Raw genomic sequence first — 6,000 nt, forward strand, 5'->3', positions numbered from 1 at the left:
CACCACTCTGAACACAGGCCCAACTCTGAACACAGACCCCACTCTGAACACAGACCTCACTCTGAACACAGACCTCACTCTGAACACAGACCCAACTCTGAACACAGACCCAACTCTGAACACAGGCCCAACTCTGAACACAGACCCAACTCTGAACACAGACCCCACTCTGAACACAGACCTCACTCTGGACACAGACCCCACTCTGAACACAGGCACCACTCTGAACACAGGCACCATTCTGGACACAGACACCCCACTCTGAACACAGAGATCACTGTGTAAAAAAGACCCCACTCTGAACAAAAGAGCCACTCAGAACACAGGCCCAACTTTCAACACAGACACCACTCTGAACACAGGCATCACTATGGACACAGACACCACTCTGAACACAGACACAACTCTGGACACAGACACAACTCCGAAGACAGGCCACACTGTTAACATCGACCCCACTCTGAACACATACACCCACTGTGAACACAGACCACACTGTGAACACAGACACCACTCTGAACCCATAAACCCCACTCTGAACACTGTTGCCACTCAGAACACAGACCCCACAATGAGCACGGACCCCACTCTGGACACGAACACCACTCTGAGCACGAACACCACTCTGAGCACGGGCCCCACTCTGAGCACGGAGCGCTCTCTGAACACAGATCCAACTGTGAACACAGTCTCTCCTCTCAACACAGAACCCACTCTGAGCATGGACCCCAATCAAAACACAGAACCCACGGCGAATACAGTCCTCACTCTGAACACAGAGCCACTCTGAATCAGAACCCACTCTGAATACGGTCCACACACTGAACACAAACCCATTCTGAACACAGACCCCACACTGAACGCAGATCCCACTCTGAACACAGACCACACTCAGAACACAGACCCCACTCTGAACACAGACCCCACTCTAAACACAGAATCCACTCTGAACACAGACCCCACTCTGAAGATTTCTGTGTTCGTATCGAAAGAGCTTTATTTTACATCTGGACGACTCTGTTCCTCTCTCCTCATTTCTCCTTCATCCCCTTGGCTCCACCCATCTTTGGAACATTACATATGTCAGTTCCATTCCCCTTTCCTCCCCATCCCTTAATTCTCCTCTCCTCCACTTTAGTTCTTTCTTTGAATCTTCTTTAAATCTGCTTTTAGTTTTCCACATTTTACCAGCCTGACTCAGCAACCGAAAAAATTTGTACATTTTGCAAATGAATTGCTTACTTTGCATACAAAGCAACAAAACCACCTCATCGACAGAATATATTTTCATACGGGACAGAGATTGCTCAGGAGGATGGAGGAATTCTGTTCATTTAAAGACTTAATTCTCACAAAACTGTATCCAGAACAAACTCTAATACACCGCCCTGTTTCACATGGGGGGAACACTGTGAACATTCACCCCTGGGAACTAAATACTGGAGACAAAATTACTGTGCGGAGTTCAGGCCTTGAAATATTTAGTGGCAGTAATGAAAAGATGCCCTTAATGTATCCTGAAATGTAAAGAGGCTGTAAGGTGTCTGCAAGTGCCTTCAAAAGCTGCTTTAAAACCAATTTCTTCAGAGAGCTTTGCCTCCATCTATCTCTTTAAGCTGCACTCTCTCACACAGCATGCACGCAGTTGAATCCTTCATAAATTATTCTGCGTTATCGATTGATAAACAAAGCCTGGCACGGAACACAGATCCCCCACGGGACAGAGACTCCTCTCAGAACCCAGACTCCACTCTGAACACCGACCAAAGTCCGAACACAGACACCACTCTGAACACAGGTCCCAATCTGAACACAGACTCCACTCTGAACGCAGACCGCACTCTGAACACAGACCCCATTCTGAACAAAGACCCCACTCTGAATATTGTCCCCACTCTGAACACAGAGCCCATTCTGAACAAAGACCCCACTCTGAACACAAACCCCACTCTGAACACAGACCAAACTCTGAACACAGACCACACTCTGAACACAGACACCACTCTAAACAAAGACCCCGTTCTGAATATTTCTGTGTTCGTGTTGACGGAGCTTTATTGTACATCTATTCCATAAAAAAACGAGCATGTTCAATCTTTGCTCATAGCTAAAATTCTCCAGCTCTGGCAACATACTCGCAAATCTCTTCTGTCCCCTCTCTAGTGCAATCACATCTTGACTGTAATGTGGTAACCAGAACTGTAGCAAGTACTCAAGCTGTGGCCTAATCAATGTTTAATGCGGTTCTTGCATAACCTCCCTGTTCTTGTATTCTGTGCCTCGCTAATAAAGGAAAGTATCCCGTATGCATTTTGAACCATCTGATCTACCTGCCCTGCTACCTTCAGGGATCTGTGGACATGCATTCCAAGGTCCGTTGGTTCCTCTACTCCTCTCAGTATCCCCCATTTATTGTGTAATCCCTTGCCTTGTTTGCCTTTCCCAAATGCATTTCCTCACACTTCTCTGCATTGAATTCCATTTGCCACCTTTCTGCCCACCTGACCAGTCAATTGATATCGCCTTGAAGTCGACAGCGTTCCTCCTCACGATCAACCACACGGCCAATGTTTGTATCATCTGCAAACTTCATGGTCAAGCTCCGCACATTCAAGGCCAAATCAATAATATATACCACAAAAAGCAAGAGACCTGCTACTGAGCCTTGCGGGACCCGAATGGAAACAGCCTTCCAGTCGAAAAAACAACCGTCAACCACGGCATGAACAACTCGGGTTCGATACAAAGTAAAGCTCCTCCTACACCGTCCCTTCAACACTCCCAGGGCAGATACAACAGAGGTTAGATACAGAGTAAAGCTCTATCAACACTACCATGCACCGTGTGTGGGTGTCAGTCGCACACCGGGTGAGATCTACTAAAAGAGGCCGGGATGTTGCCTGGGCCTTCCCCAGAGTTCACTGCCTCCCCCCATTCTCCGTGATTCAACGTCCCTGTGAAGCTGTGATCCTGATTATTTCTCTCTCTCTCTCTATCATTCTACTCTCTCTCTCTCTGACCAGTCTCTATCACTCGCTCTGTCCCCGTCTCTCCCTCTCTCCACTTTTTCGCTCTCTCTGCCAATTTCTCTCTCTCTTGTCCCTCTGTCGGTCTCTCTCACTCTCCCCCTTGTCTTTTTCTATCTCCCCCTCTTTCTTTTTTTTATCATTGTGTGCTCTCCTACTCTTCCTCTTGTCTCTGTCTCATCCCCTCTTTTCTCTCTCTGAATCTCTCTCTCTACTCTCTCTCTTTCTCACCTTACTCTTCCTCTCTCTCTCCCCCACTCTTTCTCCCTCTACTTTCTCTGTCTCCTTTTGCTCTCTCTCTCTCTTTCTCACCCTACTCTCTCTCTCTCTCTCCTAGTTGCTCGACCTCTACGCTCTCTATTTTTCTTGACCTCTATTCTCTCTAAGTACCTCTCCTCTTCGTGATAGTAAACTAATTGGCAAAAGATCTAGAGTGGAAATGAGAACCCCCCTTTCACTGAGCTTTATTATAATTTAGAATGCAAGATCTGAAAGAGCGGTGGAAGCACATTCCATCGGAACTTTCAAATGGCAATTAGACATATTCTTGAACTGGACTAATTTGCAGGGTGGGGGGGGGAAAGCTGGTGTGTGGGACTAAGTTGGGCAGTTCATTCAAAGAGCCAGCACAGGTATGACGGGCCGAATCTGTGGTAACATTCCTGGATTTCGGAGACTGTACAGCTCAGAAACAAACCATTCGGCCCAACAGTTCCATGCCAGTGTTCATGCTTCAAACGAGCCCCCTCCCATGCTTCTTCATCTAAACCCATCAACATGTCCTTCTATTCCTTTCTCATCACATTGAAACATATCAAATAGAATATAAGATTCTGAGGGGGGCTTCACAGGATAGATGCTGAGTGGTTATTTCCCTTCGCTGTTGAGTGTAGAAAAAGGGGGAATAGCCTTCAGTTAAGGGGCCGGCCATTTAAGACTGAGATGAGGAGGAATTTATTTACTCAGAGGGATGTGAATCTTTGGCATTCTCTATCCACAGGGCTGTGGATGCTCAATCGTTGAGTATATTCAAGGCTGCGATTGATAGATTTTGGGGCTCTAGGGAAATCAAGGAATTTGAGGAACGGGCGGGAGAGTGGAGTTGAGATAGAAGATCAAGCATAATCTGATTGAATGGTGGAGCAGGCTCGAGGGGCCGGATGGCCTACTCCTGCTCCCATTTTTATGTTATTCTGTTCTTTCTCTCTCATGTGCTAATCTCACTTCGCCTTAAATGCATCTTTGCTGTTCGTCTCAACTGCTTTTTGTGGTAGCGAGTTTCACATTCTCACCAGTCTCTGGTAAAGAAGTTTTTACTGAATTCATTATTCGATTCAATTCCATTTATTAGTGACTATCTTATAATAATGACCCCTGGTTCTGGTCTCCCCTGCAAGTGGAAATATCTTCTCTCCGTCTATCCCGTCAAACACATCAATAATGTTAAATACTTCGATCAGGTCACTCCTCAGTCTTCTCTTTTCCAGAGAAAAGAGCCCCAGCCTGTTCTCTCTTTCCAGACATATGTAACCTCTCAGTTCAATGATATTGTTACTGAAAACTGTCCTAGATGCATTCTAGAAATGTATTGCCTTTCTGTCCCAATCTGTGTTAAAATTAAAATCTCCCTTCTATATTGCTTTGCCTCTGTTACAGATTTCTCTGATCTCCGTATTTCTGTGTCGGGACAATACTTCCTGTTTGAAGTACTTGTTTCATTAATTGAATGCTTTTCATGCCCCAGTTCTCCTCAGTTGGTTGTGATCTCCAGTGTGATCGAGCCGTCTACGGGTTCAAGCTCTGAACAGAAACTTGATTCTCTGATCCGGGACTGACAGCACATCCCCTTCAATCTCACACGGAATGATCTGGGACTGACAGCAAAAGCCTTTCAATCAGACAAAGAATGATCCGGGACTGACAGCACACCCCTTTTGAACAGACACAGAATGATCCGGGACTGACAGCACATCCCTTTTAAACTGACACAGAATGATCCGGGACTGACAGCACACACCTTTCAAACAGACAAGTATTGACCCAGGACAGAGAGCGCTTCCCTTTTAAAATGACACGGAATGATCGGGGACTGACAGGACCAACATGAAAATGCTTTTTCAGTGTTCCAACCAACTGAGCTAACCGGCCACTTCCGAGAACAGCTGCTGACACTTTCAGTTTACTTTCCAACGTTGGCGTTCAGGGAAACAAATTCTTTGCATCTGCCTATCAAAGGAACTGCTGGAGGGTAGAACTCTCTATAAATGTAAGATAGGCCTGAAACATCTGTAATCTCTGCAACAATGAACAATAAAGGGCTGAAACAGTTGTAATCTCCGCAACAACGTGCAGCACAGACCTGAAACATCATTAAATTCTGCAACATTGTGTAACACAGACCTGAAACATCTCTAAACTCTGTAACATTGTATAACATAGACCTGAAACATCTCTGAACTCTGTAACATTCTATAACACAGGCCTGAAACAATTGTAACTCTGTAACATTGTATAACATAGACCTGAAACATCTCGAAACTCTGTAACATTGTATAACATCGGCCTGAAACATCTCTAAACTCTGTAACATGGTGTAACATAGGCCTGAAACATCTCTAAACTCTGTAACATTGCATAACATAGGCCTGAAACATCTCTAAACTCTGTAACATTGCATAACATGGGCCCGAAACATCTCTAAGCTCTGTAACATTGCATAACATACGCCTGAAACATCTCTAATCTTGCCGCAACACTAAATCTGACCCATCTCTCCTGCTCGCTGCTCGACTCTTTAATTTCTCACCACGTCAAGTCTCTCTTCCACCCGCCCCTCTCGGGCAGTCAGCACCAGGGCTGTAAATACCGAGAGCAGCACTTTCATCATACACAATCATATACAGCCACATGCACACACATACAGGCACATACAGGCACATACATACATACGGCCACGGACACACATATACACATA

General features: G+C 45.6%; 1 long non-coding RNA gene across 1 annotated transcript in view; it reads left to right on the forward strand.

The window, feature by feature from the left end:
• LOC137315154 (uncharacterized) overlaps positions 1-5,371 on the forward strand; it is a 41,760-nt gene extending 36,389 nt beyond the window's left edge. The window contains exon 5 of the long non-coding RNA XR_010961327.1: positions 4,771-5,371. This is a non-coding gene — a long non-coding RNA (uncharacterized lncRNA). The remainder of the gene's footprint in view (positions 1-4,770) is intronic.
• The last annotated feature ends 629 nt before the right edge of the window (positions 5,372-6,000 follow it).

This window comes from Heptranchias perlo, unplaced genomic scaffold, assembly GCF_035084215.1.
Source record: "Heptranchias perlo isolate sHepPer1 unplaced genomic scaffold, sHepPer1.hap1 HAP1_SCAFFOLD_54, whole genome shotgun sequence".
Taxonomy (NCBI): Eukaryota; Metazoa; Chordata; class Chondrichthyes; order Hexanchiformes; family Hexanchidae; genus Heptranchias; species Heptranchias perlo.